The sequence below is a fragment of the Oncorhynchus tshawytscha genome, linkage group LG09 (assembly GCF_018296145.1).
Source record: "Oncorhynchus tshawytscha isolate Ot180627B linkage group LG09, Otsh_v2.0, whole genome shotgun sequence".
NCBI classification, from domain to species: domain Eukaryota; kingdom Metazoa; phylum Chordata; class Actinopteri; order Salmoniformes; family Salmonidae; genus Oncorhynchus; species Oncorhynchus tshawytscha.
Genome location: NC_056437.1, coordinates 4,707,215 through 4,727,382, shown reverse-complemented (window position 1 = coordinate 4,727,382; position 20,168 = coordinate 4,707,215).

Here is a 20,168-nt window from a genome sequence, read left to right as displayed (position 1 = left end):
CTATGGTGTTGAATGCCGAGCTGTAGTCGATGAACAGCATTCTCACATAGGTATTCCTCTTGTCCAGATGGGTTAGGGCAGTGTGCAGTGTGGTTGAGATTGCATCGTCTGTGGACCTATTTGGGCGGTAAGCAAATTGGAGTGGGTCTAGGGTGTCAGGTAGGGTGGAGGTGATATGGTCCTTGACTAGTCTCTCAAAGCACTTCATGATGACGGATGTGAGTGCTACGTGGCGGTAGTCTTTTATCTCAGTTACGTTAGCTTTCTTGGGAACAGGAACAATGGTGGCCCTCTTGAAGCATGTGGGAACAGCAGACTGGTATAGGGATTGATTGAATATGTCCGTAAACACACCGGCCAGCTGGTCTGCGCATGCTCTGAGGGTGCGGCTGGGGATGCCGTCTGGGCCTGCAGCCTTGCGAGGGTTAACACGTTTAAATGTCTTACTCACTTCGGCTGCAGTGAAGGAGAGACCGCATGTTTTCGTTGCAGGCCGTGTCAGTGGCACTGTATTGTCCTCAAAGCGGGCAAAAAAGTTATTTAGTCTGCCTGGGAGCAAGACATCCTGGTCCGTGACTAGGACCCCTAGACATAATGAGTCAGGTTACAGACCATGTAGCTAGGACCTCTAGACATAATGAGTCAGGTTACAGACCAGGTAGCGAAGACCCCTAGGCACTCAGGTTACAGACCATGTAGCTAGGACCCCTAGACAAAACGAGTCAGGTTACAGACCATGTAGCTAGGACCCCGAGACAGTCATGTTACAGACCATGTAGCTAGGACCCCTAGACATAATGAGTCAGGTTACAGACCATGTAGCTAGGACCCCTAGACAGTCAGGTTACAGACCATGTAGCTAGGACCCCTAGACACGAGTCAGGTTACAGACCATGTAGCTAGGATTCCTAGACATAATGAGTCAAGTTACAGACCATGTAGCTAGGAACCCTAGACATAATGAGTCAGGTTACAGACCATGTAGCTAGGACCCCTAGACAGTCAGGTTACAGACCATGTAGCTAGGTCCCCTAGACATAACGAGTCAGGTTACAGACCATGGAGCTAGGACCCCTAGAAATAATGAGTCAGGTTACAGACCATGTAGCTAGGACCCCTAGACATAATGAGTCAGGTTACAAACCATGTAGCTAGGATCCCTAGACATAACGAGTCAGGTTACAGACCATGTAGCTAGGACCCTAGACAAAACGAGTCAGGTTACAGACCATGTAGCTAGGACCTCTAGACATAATGAGTCAGGTTACAGACCATGTAGCTAGGACCCCTAGACAGTCAGGTTACAGACCATGTGGCTAGGATCCCTAGACATAATGAGTCAGGTTACAGACCATGTAGCTAGGACCGCTAGACAGTCAGGTTATAGACCATGTAGCTAGGATCCCTAGACATAACGAGTCAGGTTACAGACCATGAGGCTAGGACCCCTAGACAGTCAGGTTACAGACCATGTAGCTAGGACCCCTAGACATAATGAGTCAGGTTACAGACCATGTAGCTGGGCTGCAGACCCCTAGACAGAACGAGTCAGGTTACAGACCGTGTAACTAGGACCCCTAGACAGTCAGGTTACAGACCATGTAGCTAGGACCCCTAGACATAATGAGTCAGGTTACAGACCATGTAGCTAGGACCTCTAGACATAATGAGTCAGGTTACAGACCATGTAGCGAAGACCCCTAGGCAGTCAGGTTACAGACCATGTAGCTAGGACCCCTAGACAGTCAGGTTACAGACCATGTAGCTAGGACCCCTAGACATAATGAGTCAGGTTACAGACCATGTAGCTAGGACCCCTAGACATAACGAGTCAGGTTACAGACCATGTAGCTAGGACCCCGAGACAGTCAGGTTACAGACCATGTAGCTAGGTCCCCTAGACACGAGTCAGGTTACAGACCATGTAGCTAGGACCCCTAGACATAATGAGTCAGGTTACAGACCATGTAGCTAGGAACCCTAGACATAACGAGTCAGGTTACAGACCATGTAGCTAGGACCCCTAGACATAATGAGTCAAGTTACAGACCATGTAGCTAGGCACCCTAGACATAATGAGTCAGGTTACAGACCATGTAGCTAGGACCCCTAGACAGTCAGGTTACAGACCATGTAGCTAGGTCCCCTAGACATAATGAGTCAGGTTACAGACCATGGAGCTAGGACCCCTAGAAATAATGAGTCAGGTTACAGACCATGTAGCTAGGACCCTAGACATAACGAGTCAGGTTACAGACCATGTAGCTAGGATCCCTATACATAACGAGTCAGGTTACAGACCATGTAGCTAGGACCCCTAGACATAATGAGTCAGGTTACAGACCATGTAGCTAGGACCCGTAGACAGTCAGGTTACAGACCATGTAGCTAGGACCCCTAGACATTCAGGTTACAGACCATGTAGCTAGGACCCCTAGACATAATGAGTCAGGTTACAGACCATGTAGCTAGGACCCCAAGACATAATGAGTCAGGTTACAGACCATGTAGCTAGGACCCCTAGACAGTCAGGTTACAGACCATGTAGCTAGGTCCCCTAGACATAATGAGTCAGGTTACAGACCATGGAGCTAGGACCCCTAGAAATAATGAGTCAGGTTACAGACCATGTAGCTAGGACCCTAGACATAACGAGTCAGGTTACAGACCATGTAGCTAGGATCCCTATACATAACGAGTCAGGTTACAGACCATGTAGCTAGGACCCCTAGACATAATGAGTCAGGTTACAGACCATGTAGCTAGGACCCGTAGACAGTCAGGTTACAGACCATGTAGCTAGGACCCCTAGACATTCAGGTTACAGACCATGTAGCTAGGACCTCTAGACATAATGAGTCAGGTTACAGACCATGTAGCGAAGACCCCTAGGCAGTCAGGTTACAGACCATGTAGCTAGGACCCCTAGACAGTCAGGTTACAGACCATGTAGCTAGGGCCCCTAGACATAATGAGTCAGGTTACAGACCATGTATCTAGGACCCCTATACATAATGAGTCAGGTTACAGACCATGTAGCTAGGACCCCTAGACATAATGAGTCAGGTTACAGACCATGTAGCTAGGACCCCTGGACAGTCCGGATACAGACCATGTAGCTAGGATCCCTAGACAGTCAGGTTACAGACCATGTAGCTAGGACCCCTAGACAGTCAGGTTACAGACCATGTAGCTAGGACCCCTAGACAGTCAGGTTACAGACCATGTAGCTTGGACCCCTATACATTATGAGTCAGGTTACAGACCATGTAGCTAGGACCCCTAGACATAATGAGTCAAGTTACAGACCATGTAGCTAGGAACCCTAGACATAATGAGTCAGGTTACAGACCATGTAGCTAGGACCCCTAGACAGTCAGGTTACAGACCATGTAGCTAGGTCCCCTAGACATAATGAGTCAGGTTACAGACCATGGAGCTAGGACCTCTAGACATAATGAGTCAGGTTACAGACCAGGTAGCGAAGACCCCTAGGCAGTCAGGTTACAGACCATGTAGCTAGGACCCCTAGACAAACGAGTCAGGTTACAGACCATGTAGCTAGGACCCCGAGACAGTCATGTTACAGACCATGTAGCTAGGACCCCTAGACATAATGAGTCAGGTTACAGACCATGTAGCTAGGACCCCTAGACAGTCAGGTTACAGACCATGTAGCTAGGACCCCTAGACACGAGTCAGGTTACAGACCATGTAGCTAGGATTCCTAGACATAATGAGTCAGGTTACAGACCATGTAGCTAGGAACCCTAGACATAATGAGTCTGGTTACAGACCATGTAGCTAGGACCCCTAGACAGTCAGGTTACAGACCATGTAGCTAGGTCCCCTAGACATAACGAGTCAGGTTACAGACCATGGAGCTAGGACCCCTAGAAATAATGAGTCAGGTTACAGACCATGTAGCTAGTATCCCCAGACATAATGAGTCAGGTTACAGACCATGTAGCTAGGACCCCTGGACAGTCAGGTTACAGACCATGTAGCTAGGATCCCTAGACATAATGAGTCAGGTTACAGACCATGTAACTTGGACCCCTAGACATAATGAGTCAGGTTACAGACCATGTAGCTTGGACCCCTAGACAGTCAGGTTACAGACCATGTAGCTAGGATCCCTAGACATAATGAGTCAGGTTACAGACCATGTAGCTAGGATCCCTAGACAGTCAGGTTACAGACCATGTAGCTAGGATCCCTAGACATAACGAGTCAGGTTACAGACCATGTAGCTAGGACCCCTAGACAGTCAGGTTACAGACCATGTAGCTAGGACCCCTAGACATAATGAGTCAGGTTACAGACCATGTAGCTGGGCTGCAGACCCCTAGACAGAACGAGTCAGGTTACAGACCGTGTAACTAGGACCCCTAGACAGTCAGGTTACAGACCATGTAGCTAGGACCCCTAGACATAATGAGTCAGGTTACAGACCATGTAGCTAGGACCTCTAGACATAATGAGTCAGGTTACAGACCATGTAGCTAGAAGACCCCTAGGCAGTCAGGTTACAGACCATGTAGCTAGGACCCCTAGACAGTCAGGTTACAGACCATGTAGCTAGGACCCCTAGACATAATGAGTCAGGTTACAGACCATGTAGCTAGGACCCCTAGACATAATGAGTCAGGTTACAGACCATGTAGCTAGGACCCCGAGACAGTCAGGTTACAGACCATGTAGCTAGGTCCCCTAGACACGAGTCAGGTTACAGACCATGTAGCTAGGACCCCTAGACATAATGAGTCAGGTTACAGACCATGTAGCTAGGACCCCAAGACATAATGAGTCAGGTTACAGACCATGTAGCTAGGACCCCTAGACATAATGAGTCAGGTTACAGACCATGTAGCTAGGAACCCTAGACATAATGAGTCAGGTTACAGACCATGTAGCTAGGACCCCTAGACAGTCAGGTTACAGACCATGTAGCTAGGTCCCCTAGACATAACGAGTCAGGTTACAGACCATGGAGCTAGGACCCCTAGAAATAATGAGTCAGGTTACAGACCATGTAGCTAGGACCCTAGACATAATGAGTCAGGTTACAGACCATGTAGCTAGGATCCCTATACATAATGAGTCAGGTTACAGACCATGTAGCTAGGACCCCTAGACATAATGAGTCAGGTTACAGACCATGTAGCTAGGACCCGTAGACAGTCAGGTTACAGACCATGTAGCTAGGACCCCTAGACATTCAGGTTACAGACCATGTAGCTAGGACCCCTAGACATAATGAGTCAGGTTACAGACCATGTAGCTAGGACCCCAAGACATAATGAGTCAGGTTACAGACCATGTAGCTAGGACCCCTAGACAGTCAGGTTACAGACCATGTAGCTAGGTCCCCTAGACATAATGAGTCAGGTTACAGACCATGGAGCTAGGACCCCTAGAAATAATGAGTCAGGTTACAGACCATGTAGCTAGGACCCTAGACATAATGAGTCAGGTTACAGACCATGTAGCTAGGATCCCTAGACATAACGAGTCAGGTTACAGACCATGTAGCTAGGACCCCTAGACATAATGAGTCAGGTTACAGACCATGTAGCTAGGACCCTAGACAGTCAGGTTACAGACCATGTAGCTAGGACCCCTAGACATTCAGGTTACAGACCATGTAGCTAGGACCTCTAGACATAATGAGTCAGGTTACAGACCATGTAGCGAAGACCCCTAGGCAGTCAGGTTACAGACCATGTAGCTAGGACCCCTAGACAGTCAGGTTACAGACCATGTAGCTAGGACCCCTAGACATAATGAGTCAGGTTACAGACCATGTAGCTAGGACCCCTAGACATAACGAGTCAGGTTACAGACCATGTAGCTAGGTCCCCTAGACATAATGAGTCAGGTTACAGACCATGTAGCTAGGACCCCTGGACAGTCCGGTTACAGACCATGTAGCTAGGATCCCTAGACAGTCAGGTTACAGACCATGTAGCTAGGTCCCCTAGACACGAGTCAGGTTACAGACCATGTAGCTAGGACCCCTAGACATAATGAGTCAGGTTACAGACCATGTAGCTAGGACCCCTAGACATAACGAGTCAGGTTACAGACCATGTAGCTAGGACCCCTAGACATAATGAGTCAAGTTACAGACCATGTAGCTAGGCACCCTAGACATAATGAGTCAGGTTACAGACCATGTAGCTAGGACCCCTAGACAGTCAGGTTACAGACCATGTAGCTAGGTCCCCTAGACATAATGAGTCAGGTTACAGACCATGGAGCTAGGACCCCTAGAAATAATGAGTCAGGTTACAGACCATGTAGCTAGGACCCTAGACATAACGAGTCAGGTTACAGACCATGTAGCTAGGATCCCTATACATAACGAGTCAGGTTACAGACCATGTAGCTAGGACCCCTAGACATAATGAGTCAGGTTACAGACCATGTAGCTAGGACCCGTAGACAGTCAGGTTACAGACCATGTAGCTAGGACCCCTAGACATTCAGGTTACAGACCATGTAGCTAGGACCCCTAGACATAATGAGTCAGGTTACAGACCATGTAGCTAGGACCCCAAGACATAATGAGTCAGGTTACAGACCATGTAGCTAGGACCCCTAGACATAATGAGTCACGTTACAGACCATGTGGCTAGGGCCCCTAGACATAATGAGTCAGGTTACAGACCATGTAGCTAGGACCCCTAGACAGTCAGGTTACAGACCATGTAGCTAGGACCCCTAGACATAATGAGTCAGGTTACAGACCATGTAGCTAGGATCCCTAGACATAATGAGTCAGGTTACAGACCATGTAGCTAGGATCCCTAGACATAATGAGTCAGGTTACAGACCATGTAGCTAGGACCCCTAGACAGTCAGGTTACAGACCATGTAGCTAGGACCCCTAGACATAATGAGTCAGGTTACAGACCATGTAGCTAGGATCCCTAGACATAATGAGTCAGGTTACAGACCATGTAGCTAGGATCCCTAGACATAATGAGTCAGGTTACAGACCATGTAGCTGGGACCCCAAGACATAATGAGTCAGGTTACAGACCATGTAGCTAGGACCCCTAGACATAATGAGTCAGGTTACAGACCATGTAGCTAGGACCCCTAGACATAATGAGTCAGGTTACAGACCATGTAGCTAGGACCCCTAGACATAATGAGTCAGGTTACAGACCATGTAGCTAGGACCCCTAGACATAATGAGTCAGGTTACAGACCATGTAGCTAGGACCCCTAGACATAATGAGTCAGGTTACAGACCATGTAGCTAGGACCCCTAGAACTAATGAGTCAGGTTACAGACCATGTAGCTAGGACCCCTAGACAGTCAGGTTACAGACCATGTAGCTAGGATCCCTAGACATAACGAGTCAGGTTACAGACCATGTAGCTAGGACCCTAGACAGTCAGGTTACAGACCATATAGCTAGGACCCCTAGACAGTCAGGTTACAGACCATGTAGCTAGGACCCCTAGACAGTCAGGTTACAGACCATGTAGCTAGGACCCCAAGACATTCAGGTTACAGACCATGTAGCTAGGACCCCTAGACATAATGAGTCAGGTTACAGACCATGTAGCTAGGACCCCTAGACATAATTAGTCAGGTTACAGACCATGTAGCTAGGGCCCCTAGACATAATGAGTCAGGTTACAGACCATGTAGCTAGGTCCCCTAGACATAATGAGTCAGGTTACAGACCATGTAGCTAGGACCCCTAGACAGTCAGGTTACAGATCATGTAGCTAGGACCCCTAGACAGTCAGGTTACAGACCATGTAGCTAGGACCCCTAGACAGTCAGGTTACAGACCATGTAGCTAGGACCCCTAGACAGTCAGGTTACAGACCATGTAGCTAGGACCCCTAGACATAATGACTCAGGTTACAGACCATGTAGCTAGTATCCCCAGACATAATGAGTCAGGTTACAGACCATGTAGCTAGGATCCCTAGACATAATGAGTCAGGTTACAGACCATGTAGCTAGGGCCCCTAGACATAATGACTCAGGTTACAGACCATGTAGCTAGGACCCCTAGACATAATGAGTCAGGTTACAGACCATGTAGCTAGGATCCCTAGACATAATGAGTCAGGTTACAGACCATGTAGCTAGGACCCCTAGACAGTCAGGTTACAGACCATGTAGCTAGGATCCCTAGACATAATGACTCAGGTTACAGACCATGTAGCTAGGACCCCTAGACATAATGACTCAGGTTACAGACCATGTAGCTAGTATCCCCAGACATAATGAGTCAGGTTACAGACCATGTAGCTTGGACCCCTAGACATAATGAGTCAGGTTACAGACCATGTAGCTAGGACCCCTGGACAGTCAGGTTACAGAACATGTAGCTAGGATCCCTAGACATAATGAGTCACGTTACAGACCATGTGGCTAGGGCCCCTAGACATAATGAGTCAGGTTACAGACCATGTAGCTAGGACCCCTAGACAGTCAGGTTACAGACCATGTAGCTAGGACCCCTAAACATAACAAGTCAGGTTACAGACCATGTAGCTAGGACCCCAAGACATTCAGGTTACAGACCATGTAGCTAGGACCCTAGACATAATGAGTCAGGTTACAGACCATGTAGCTAGGATCCCTAGACAGTCAGGTTACAGACCATGTAGCTAGGACCCCTCGACATAATGAGTCAGGTTACAGACCATGTAGCTAGGACCCCTAGACAGTCAGGTTACAGACCATGTAGCTAGGACCCCTAGACATAATGAGTCAGGTTACAGACCATGTAGCTAGGATCCCTAGACATAATGAGTCAGGTTACAGACCATGTAGCTAGGACCCCTAGACATAATGAGTCAGGTTACAGACCATGTAGCTGGGACCCCAAGACATAATGAGTCAGGTTACAGACCATGTAGCTAGGACCCCTAGACATAATGAGTCAGGTTACAGACCATGTAGCTAGGACCCCTAGACATAATGAGTCAGGTTACAGACCATGTAGCTAGGACCCCTAGACATAATGAGTCAGGTTACAGACCATGTAGCTAGGACCCCTAGACATAATGAGTCAGGTTACAGACCATGTAGCTAGGACCCCTAGACATAATGAGTCAGGTTACAGACCATGTAGCTAGGATCCCTAGAACTAATGAGTCAGGTTACAGACCATGTAGCTAGGACCCCTAGACAGTCAGGTTACAGACCATGTAGCTAGGATCCCTAGACATAACGAGTCAGGTTACAGACCATGTAGCTAGGACCCCTAGACAGTCAGGTTACAGACCATATAGCTAGGACCCCTAGACAGTCAGGTTACAGACCATGTAGCTAGGACCCCTAGACAGTCAGGTTACAGACCTTGTAGCTAGGACCCCAAGACATTCAGGTTACAGACCATGTAGCTAGGACCCCTAGACATAATGAGTCAGGTTACAGACCATGTAGCTAGGACCCCTAGACATAATTAGTCAGGTTACAGACCATGTAGCTAGGGCCCCTAGACATAATGAGTCAGGTTACAGACCATGTAGCTAGGTCCCCTAGACATAATGAGTCAGGTTACAGACCATGTAGCTAGGACCCCTAGACAGTCAGGTTACAGATCATGTAGCTAGGACCCCTAGACAGTCAGGTTACAGACCATGTAGCTAGGACCCCTAGACAGTCAGGTTACAGACCATGTAGCTAGGACCCCTAGACAGTCAGGTTACAGACCTTGTAGCTAGGACCCCAAGACACTCAGGTTACAGACCATGTAGCTAGTATCCCCAGACATAATGAGTCAGGTTACAGACCATATAGCTAGGACCCCTAGACATAATGAGTCAGGTTACAGACCATGTAGCTAGGGCCCCTAGACATAATGACTCAGGTTACAGACCATGTAGCTAGGACCCCTAGACATAATGAGTCAGGTTACAGACCATGTAGCTAGGATCCCTAGACATAATGAGTCAGGTTACAGACCATGTAGCTAGGACCCCTAGACAGTCAGGTTACAGACCATGTAGCTAGGACCCCGAGACAGTCAGGTTACAGACCATGTAGCTAGGACCCCTAGACATAACGAGTCAGGTTACAGACCATGTAGCTAGTATCCCCAGACATAATGAGTCAGGTTACAGACCATATAGCTAGGACCCCTAGACATAATGTTTCAGGTTACAGACCATGTAGCTAAGACCCTAGACATAATGACTCAGGTTACAGACCATGTAGCTAGGATCCCTAGACATAATGAGTCAGGTTACAGACCATGTAGCTAGGATCCCAAGACATAATGAGTCAGGTTACAGACCATGTAGCTAGGACCCCTAGACAGTCAGGTTACAGACCATGTAGCTAGGACCCCTAGACATAATGACTCAGGTTACAGACCATGTAGCTAGGACCCCTAGACAGTCAGGTTACAGGCCATGTAGCTAGGACCCCTAGACAGTCAGGTTACAGACCATGTAGCTAGTATCCCCAGACATAATGAGTCAGGTTACAGACCATGTAGCTAGGACCCCTAGACATAATGAGTCAGGTTACAGACCATGTAGCTAGGACCCCTAGACATAATGAGTCAGGTTACAGACCATGTAGCTAGGACCCCTAAACATAACGAGTCAGGTTACAGACCATGTAGCTAGGACCCCTAGACATAATGAGTCAGGTTACAGACCATGTAGCTAGGACCCCTAGACATAACGAGTGTAGCAGATACTAATTAGAATTCCCGGTCACACTTTACAATCAGGTACCCCCTGAGGCACCCCCTGAGGTACCCCTGAGGTACCCCCTGAGGCACCCCCTGAGGCACCCCTGAGGTACCCCTGAGGCACCCCTGAGGAACCCCTGAGGTACCCCTGAGACAGTTATTGGTGGTGGTAACTGACCAGTTTCTACATACATTTTTGGACTTATAAATAAATGGTAGATACCGATTGATTCATGAAGAATATAACTTATAAAATAATAAATAAATATATATAAAAGAGCTTAGTTCAATTGTTGTTTTCCAGAACGCAACATATAATCTTGTTTTACTCCAATGTTTGGAAACATCATAAATGTAAACAAACACTGTATAGCCTCAAAACATATCACGTACACTGGAGTGATGGAGGTAGATATGTATAGGGGGAAGGAGTCAGGGATACTAGAGTGATGGAGGTAGATATGTATAGGGGTAAGGAGACAGGGATACTGGAGTGATGGAGGTAGATATGAATACTGGGGGGAAGGTGACAGGGATACTGGAGTGATGGAGGTAGATATGTATAGGGGGAAGGTGACAGGGATACTGGAGTGATGGAGGTAGATATGTATAGGGGGAACGATACAGGGATACTGGAGTGATGGAGGTAGATATGTATAGGGGGAAGGTGACTTGATGATTCCGGCGCCGACAGAGATGGCCGCCTCGCTTCGCGTTCCTAGGAAACTATGCAGTTTTTTGTTTTTTTACGTGTTATTTCTTACACTAGTACCCCAGGTCATCTTAGGTTTCATTACATACAGCCGAGAAGAACTACTGAATATAAGATCAATGTCAACTCACCATCAGTACGACCAAGAATATGTTTTTCGCGATGCGGATCCTGTGTTCTGCCTTACAACCAGTGTAACGGAGTGGATTACATGCAGCGACCCAAAAAAACGACTCAGAAAAAGAGGGAAACGAAGCGGTCTTCTGGTCAGACTCCGGAGACGGGCACATCGTGCACCACTCCCTAGCATTCTTCTTGCCAATGTCCAGTCTCTTGACAACAAGGTTGATGAAATCCGAGCAAGGGTAGCATTCCAGAGGGACATCAGAGACTGTAACGTTCTCTGCTTCACGGAAACATGGCTAACTGGAGAGACGCAATCCGAAGCGGTGCAGCCAGCGGGTTTCTCCACGCATCGCGCCGACAGAAACAAACATCTTTCTGGTAAGAAGAGGGGCGGGGGCGTATGCCTCATGGCCAACGTGACATGGTGTGATGAAAGAAACATACAGGAACTCAAATCCTTCTGTTCACCTGATTTAGAATTCCTCACAATCAAATGTAGACCGCATTATCTACCAAGAGAATTCTCTTCGATTATAATCACAGCCGTATATATCCCCCCCAAGCAGACACATCGATGGCTCTGAACGAACTTTATTTAACTCTCTGCAAACTGGAAACGATTTATCCGGAGGCTGCATTCATTGTAGCTGGGGATTTTAACAAGGCTAATCTGAAAACAAGACTCCCTAAATTTTATCAGCATATCGATTGCGCAGCCAGGGGTGGAAAGACCCTGGATCATTGTTACTCTAACTTCCGCGACGTATATAAGGCCCTGCCCCGCCCCCTTTCGGAAAAGCTGACCACGACTCCATTTTGTTGATCCCTGCCTACAGACAGAAACTAAAACAAGAAGCTCCCACGCTGAGGTCTGTCCAACGCTGGTCCAACCAAGCTGACTCCACACTCCAAGACTGCTTCCATCACGTGGACTGGGAGATGTTTCGTATTGCGTCAGACAACAACATTGACGAATACGCTGATTCGGTGTGCGAGTTCATTAGAACGTGCGTTGAAGATGTCGTTCCCATAGCAACGATTAAAACATTCCCTAACCAGAAACCGTGGATTGATGGCAGCATTCGTGTGAAACTGAAGGCGCGAACCACTGCTTTTAATCAGGGCAAGGTGTCTGGTAACATGACTGAATGCAAACAGTGCAGCTATTCCCTCCGCAAGGCTATCAAACAAGCTAAGCACCAGTACAGAGACAAAGTAGAATCTCAATTCAACGGCTCAGACACAAGAGGCATGTGGCAGGGTCTACAGTCAATCACGGACTACAGGAAGAAACCCAGCCCAGTCACGGACCAGGATGTCTTGCTCCCAGGCAGACTAAATAACTTTTTGCCCGCTTTGAGGACAATACAGTGCCACTGACACGGCCTGCAACGAAAACATGCGGTCTCTCCTTCACTGCAGCCGAAGTGAGTAAGACATTTAAACGTGTTAACCCTCGCAAGGCTGCAGGCCCAGACGGCATCCCGAGCCGCGCCCTCTGAGCATGCGCAGACCAGCTGGCCGGTGTGTTTACGGACATATTCAATCAATCCCTATACCAGTCTGCTGTTCCCACATGCTTCAAGAGGGCCACCATTGTTCCTGTTCCCAAGAAAGCTAAGGTAACTGAGCTAAACGACTACCGCCCTGTAGCACTCACATCCGTCATCATGAAGTGCTTTGAGAGACTAGTCAAGGACCATATCACCTCCACCCTACCTGACACCCTTGACCCACTCCAATTTGCTTACCGCCCAAATAGGTCCACAGACGATGCAATCTCAACCACACTGCACACTGCCCTAACCCATCTGGACAAGAGGAATACCTATGTGAGAATGCTGTTCATCGACTACAGCTCGGCATTCAACACCATAGTACCCTCCAAGCTCGTCATCAAGCTCGAGACCCTGGGTCTCGACCCCGCCCTGTGCAACTGGGTACTGGACTTCCTGACGGGCCGCCCCCAGGTGGTGAGGGTAGGCAACAACATCTCCTCCCCGCTGATCCTCAATACTGGGGCCCCACAAGGGTGCATTCTGAGCCCTCTCCTGTACTCCCTGTTCACCCACGACTGCGTGGCCACGCACGCCTCCAACTCAATCATCAAGTTTGCGGACGACACAACAGTGGTAGGCTTGATTACCAACAACGACGAGACGGCCTACAGGGAGGAGGTGAGGGCCCTCGGAGTGTGGTGTCAGGAAAATAACCTCACACTCAACGTCAACAAAACTAAGGAGATGATTGTGGACTTCAGGAAACAGCAGAGGGAACACCCCCCGTCCACATCGATGGAACAGTAGTGGAGAGGGTAGCAAGTTTTAAGTTCCTCGGCATACACATCACAGACAAACTGAATTGGTCCACTCACACAGACAGCATCGTGAGGAAGGCGCAGCAGCGCCTCTTCAACCTCAGGAGGCTGAAGAAATTAGGCTTGTCACCAAAAGCACTCACAAACTTCTACAGATGCACAATCGAGAGCATCCTGGCGGGCTGTATCACCGCCTGGTATGGCAACTGCACCGCCCTCAACCGTAAGGCTCTCCAGAGGGTAGTGAGGTCTGCACAACGCATCACCGGGGGCAAACTACCTGCCTCCAGGACACCTACACCACCCGATGCTACAGGAAGGCCATAAAGATCATCAAGGACATCAACCACCCGAGCCACTGCCTGTTCACCCCGCTGTCATCCAGAAGGCAAGGTCAGTACAGGTGCATCAAAGCTGGGACCGAGAGACTGAAAAACAGCTTCTATCTCAAGGCCATCAGACTGTTAAACAGCCACCACTAACATTGAGTGGCTACTGCCAACACACTGTCAATGACACTGACTCTACTCCAGCCACTTTAATCATGGGAATTGATGGGAAATGATGTAAATATATCACTAGCCACTTTAAACAATGCTACCTTATATAATGTTACTTACCCTACATTATTCATCTCATATGCATACGTAGAGACTGTACTCTATATCATCGACTGCATCCTTATGTAATACATGTATCACTAGCCACTTTAACTATGCCACTTGGTTTACATACTCATCTCATATGTATATTCTGTACTCGATATCATCTACTGTATCTTGCCTATGCTGCTCTGTACCATCACTCATTCATATATCCTTATGTACATATTCTTTATCCCCTTACACTGTGTATAAGACCGTAGTTTTTTTGGAATTGTTAGTTAGATTACTTGTTCGTTATTACTGCATTGTCGGATCTAGAAGCACAAGCATTTCGCTACACTCGCATTAACATCTGCTAACCATGTGTATGTGACAAATAAAATTTGATTTTGATTTGATTTGATTTGATTTATATACAGGGTCAGTACCATATTAACAATGTACAGGGATACTGGAGTGATGGAGGTAGATATGTATAGGGGGAAGGTGACTATATACTGGGTCAGTACCATATTAACAATGTACAGGGATACTGGAGTGATGGAGGTAGATATGTATAGGGGGAAGGTGACTATATACAGGATCAGTACCATATTAACAATGTACAGGGATACTGGAGTGATGGAGGTAGATGTGTATAGGAGTAAGGTGACTATATACATGGTCAGTACCATATTAACAATGTACAGGGATACTGTAGTGATGGAGGTAGATATGTACAGGGGGAAGGTGACTATATACAGGGTCAGTACCATATTAACAATGTACACACCCCCCCCCTCCAGTTTCCTGTAGTCCACGATCAGTTCCTTGGTCTTACTGACGTTGAGCGTGAGGTTGTTGATCCAGCACCACACGGCCAGGTCTCTGGCCTCTTCCCTGTAGGCTGTCTCATCGGTGATCAGGCCTCCCACCGTAGTGTCGTCAGAAAACTTGATGATGGTGTTGGAGTCGTGCTTGGCCACGTCGTGGGTGAACAGGGACTACAGGAGGGGACTGAGCACACACCCTTGAGGGGACCCCGTGTTGAGGATCAGCGTGACAGAGGTGATGTTACCTACCCTCACCACCTCGGGAGCGGCCCCGTCAGGAAGTCCAGGATCCAGTTGCAGAGGGAGGTGTTCAGTCCCAGGGTTCTAAGCTTGGTGACAAGCTTGGAGGTGACAATGCTGTTGAACGCTGAGATGTACTCAATGAACAGCATTCTAACATAGGTATTCCTCTTATCTAGGTGGGTGAGGGCAGTGTGGAGCGCAATTGAGAGTGCGTCATCTATGGATCTGTTGGGGCGGCGGTATGTAAATTGGACTGGGTCTAGGGTGTCTAGGATGGTGGAGTCGATGTGTGCCATAACCAGCCTCTCAAAGCACTTCATGATGACAGATGTAAGTACTACAGGGTGGTAGTTATTGTGACAGGAAGCCTCAGAGTTTTTGGGAAACAGGAAATGAAGGGGGTCATCAGTTGGTGGTTGAAGATATCCCTCTAGTGGTGTGGGGGCTGTGCTTTGGCAAAGTGGGTGGGGTTATATCCTTCCTGTTTGGCCCTGTCCGGGGGTGTCCTTGGATGGGGCCACAGTGTCTCCTGACCCCTCCTGTCTCAGCCTCCAGTATTTATGCTGCAGTAGTTTATGTGTCGGGGGGCTAGGGTCAGTTTGTTATATCTGGAGTACTTCTCCTGTCCTATTCGGTGTCCTGTGTGAATCTAAGTGTGCGTTCTCTAATTCTCTCCTTCTCTCTTTCTTTCTCTCTCTCGGAGGACCTGAGCCCTAGGACCATGCCTCAGGACTACCTGACATGATGACTCCTTGCTGTCCCCAGTCCACCTGGCCGTGCTGCTGCTCCAGTTTCAACTGTTCTGCCTTATTATTATTCGACCATGCTGGTCATTTATGAACATTTGAACATCTTGGCCATGTTCTGTTATAATCGCCACCCGGCACAGCCAGAAGAGGACTGGCCACCCCACATAGCCTGGTTCCTCTCTAGGTTTCTTCCTAGGTTTTGGCCTTTCTAGGGAGTTTTTCCTAGCCACCGTGCTTCTACACCTGCATTGCTTGCTGTTTGGGGTTTTAGGCTGGGTTTCTGTACAGCACTTTGAGATATCAGCTGATGTACGAAGGGCTATATAAATCAATTTGATTTGATTTGATCATGGCGGTTACAGACTGGAACCAGGAGAGGTTGAAAATGGCTGTTAAATATGCCTGTCAGCTGTTCTACGCATGCTCTGAGAAAGACCCTTGGAATACCGTCTGGCCTCGCAGCCTTGCGAGTGTTGACCGTGCTGACGTCGACCTTGAGAGCGAGATCACCCGGCCCTCTGGGTCGGTGATGGCCACCCACACCGGCACGTAGTTTTTGTTGTCGAAGCGTGCATTAAATCTGCGGTACTTGTACCTGTACTCAGCCGTAGCCTCAGGGTTGTCTGCGATAGCCCTGTCCTTTAGTTGAGTGTCAACCTCTGTGCCAACCTTTTGATTAGGAAAGCAGTGAACCTTCACTGTGGGCGTTGCCCAATGCATTTCCTTATGGAGTCGATTAGCTCGTCAATGTTATTGGCTGAATCTAAAAACATATTCAAATTAGCTCTAGCAAAGCAGTCCTGTAGCAAAATCTCTGATTCTGGTGACCATTTCTCAACAGACCGTGTCAAGGGTACTTCCTATTCGAGCTTCCGGTTGTAAACTGGAAGCAGAAGTAGGCAGTCATGATCTCATTTGATCTGATTTGCCGACCTTCTATGAGGACAGGAACTTCCAGGGTCGTTCCTATGAGTGCAACAGCAACTACAATGAAATGAGCTCCTACTTGAGCAGGTGACAATCCTGCAGGATTGAGAGCGGCTGTTGTATGATCTACGACCGAAACAAGTACATTAGGAAACCAGAACTTCATGAAGAGGGGCAAGTACCCTGACTAGTACTTTAAAATTAGTGACTGCATCGTGTCCCTCTTCCTGATCCTCATGTACAGAGGATCTGAGGAGAGAGAGGACATTCGGAGGTCAGAAAGTATGAGATGATGGACGACTGTGACTCCATCTTGGATCGTTACCGCATGAAAAACTGCATGTCCTGCAGCGTGATGGATGGCCACTGGCTGATATATGAGGAACCATACTTCAGAGGCACGATTAGGCCTGGAGAGTACAGGAACTTGGGAACATGGGCATGGGAATGGGCATGGGAATGGGCATGGGAATGGACATGGACATGGGCATGGGCATGGGAATGGGCACGGGAATGGACATGGGAATGGACATGGACATGGGCATGGGCATGGGAATGGGAATGGGAATGGGAATAGGCACGAATGGAATGGACATGGGCATGGACATGGGAATGGGCATGGGAATGGGAATGGGAATGGGAATAGGCACGGGAATGGACATGGACATGGGCATGGACATGGGTGATGTAAGAGGTATGAAGTTCATGAGTATGTGGTGTATAATGAATGCCATGTAGTAAATAGCAAGAAAAGTAATGGAATAAAATAATTGAAACCTTTCCTATTAGTTTGATGGTATCATTCATTGTATTTAGGCAGGATACTCCACTCAGAAGCACTTGCCACTGTTTTCCATTTAACTAGGCAAGTCAGTTAAGAACAAATTCTTATTTTCAACGACGGCCTCGGAACAGTGGGTTAACTGCCTGTTCAGGGGCAGAACGACAGCTTTAAAAAAAAAAAAAAAAAATCTTGGCAGGTCAGGGACTTGATCTTGCAACCTTTCGGATACTAGTCCAATGCTCTAACCACTAGGCTGCCTTCCACCCCAGTTCTGGGTTCCACGGTGACAATACAATATATATTTTTTTACAATCAATAGAACATGATTCAGTCCCAGTGCTGTGATGCCTGTTTGATTGGTAGATAATCTGATCAAATCAAATCACCCCCAAAAACTGCACCGAATACAACAGGTGTAGACTACAATGAAATGCATACTTACAAGTCCTTAACCAACAGTACTTTAAGGAGTTAAGAAAAAATAAATAAAAATAAGTGTTAAGTGAAAAATAAATTTAAAAAAAGTTTTAAGTGAAAAAGTAAAAATAGAAAAAAATTAAAATAGAAAATAAAAGTAACAAATAATTAAACAGCTGCAGTAAAATAACAAGCGAGGCTATATACAGGGTATTACGGTACAGAGTCAATGTGGAGGCTATATACAGGGTATTACGGTACAGAGTCAATGTGGAGGCTATATACAGGGTATTACGGTACAGAGTCAATGTGGAGGCTATATACAGGGTATTACGGTACAGAGTCAATGTGGAGGCTATATACAGGGTATTACGGTACAGAGTCAATGTGGAGGCTATATACAGGGTATTACGGTACAGAGTCAATGTGGAGGCTATATACAGGGTATTACAGTACAGAGTCAATGTGGAGACTATATACAGGGCATTACTGTACAGAGTCAATGTGGAGGCTATATACAGGGTATTACGGTACAGAGTCAATGTGGAGGCTATATACTGTGTGTTATGGTACAGAGTCAATGTGGAGGCTATATACAGGGTATTACGGTACAGAGTCAATGTGGAGGCTATATACAGGGTATTACAGTACAGAGTCAATGTGGAGTCTATATACAGGGTGTTACGGTACAGAGTCAATGTGGAGGCTATATACAGGGTATTATGGTACAGAGTCAATGTGGAGACTATATACAGGGTGTTACGGTACAGAGTCAATGTGGAGGCTATATACAGGGTATTACGGTACAGAGTCAATGTGGAGGCTATATACAGGGTATTACGGTACAGAGTCAATGTGGAGGCTATATACAGGGTATTACGGTACAGAGTCAATGTGGAGGCTATATACAGGGTATTACGGTACAGAGTCAATGTGGAGGCGATATACAGGGTATTACGGTACAGAGTCAATGTGGAGGCTATATACAGGGTATTACGGTACAGAGTCAATGTGGAGGCTATATACAGGGGGTACCGGTACAGAGTCAATGTGGAGGCTATATACAGGGTGTTACGGTACAGAGTCAATGTGGATGCTATATACAGGGGTACTGGTACAGAGTCAATGTGGAGACTATATACAGGGTGTACCGGTACAGAGTCAATGTGGGGGCTATATACAGGGTATTACGGTACAGAGTCAATGTGGAGGCTATATACAGGGTGTTACGGTACAGAGTCAATGTGGATGCTATATACAGGGTGTTACGGTACAGAGTCAATGTGGAGACTATATACAGGGTGTACCGGTACAGAGTCAATGTGGAGGCTATATACAGGGTATTACGGTACAGAGTCAATGTGGAGGCTATATACAGGGTATTACGGTACAGAGTCAATGTGGAGGCTATATACAGGGTATTACGGTACAGAGTCAATGTGGAGGCTATATACAGGGTATTACGGTACAGAGTCAATGTGGAGGCTATATACAGGGTATTACGGTACAGAGTCAATGTGGAGGCTATATACAGGGTATTACAGTACAGAGTCAATGTGGAGACTATATACAGGGCATTACTGTACAGAGTCAATGTGGAGGCTATATACAGGGTATTACGGTACAGAGTCAATGTGGAGGCTATATACTGTGTGTTATGGTACAGAGTCAATGTGGAGGCTATATACAGGGTATTACGGTACAGAGTCAATGTGGAGGCTATATACAGGGTATTACAGTACAGAGTCAATGTGGAGTCTATATACAGGGTGTTACGGTACAGAGTCAATG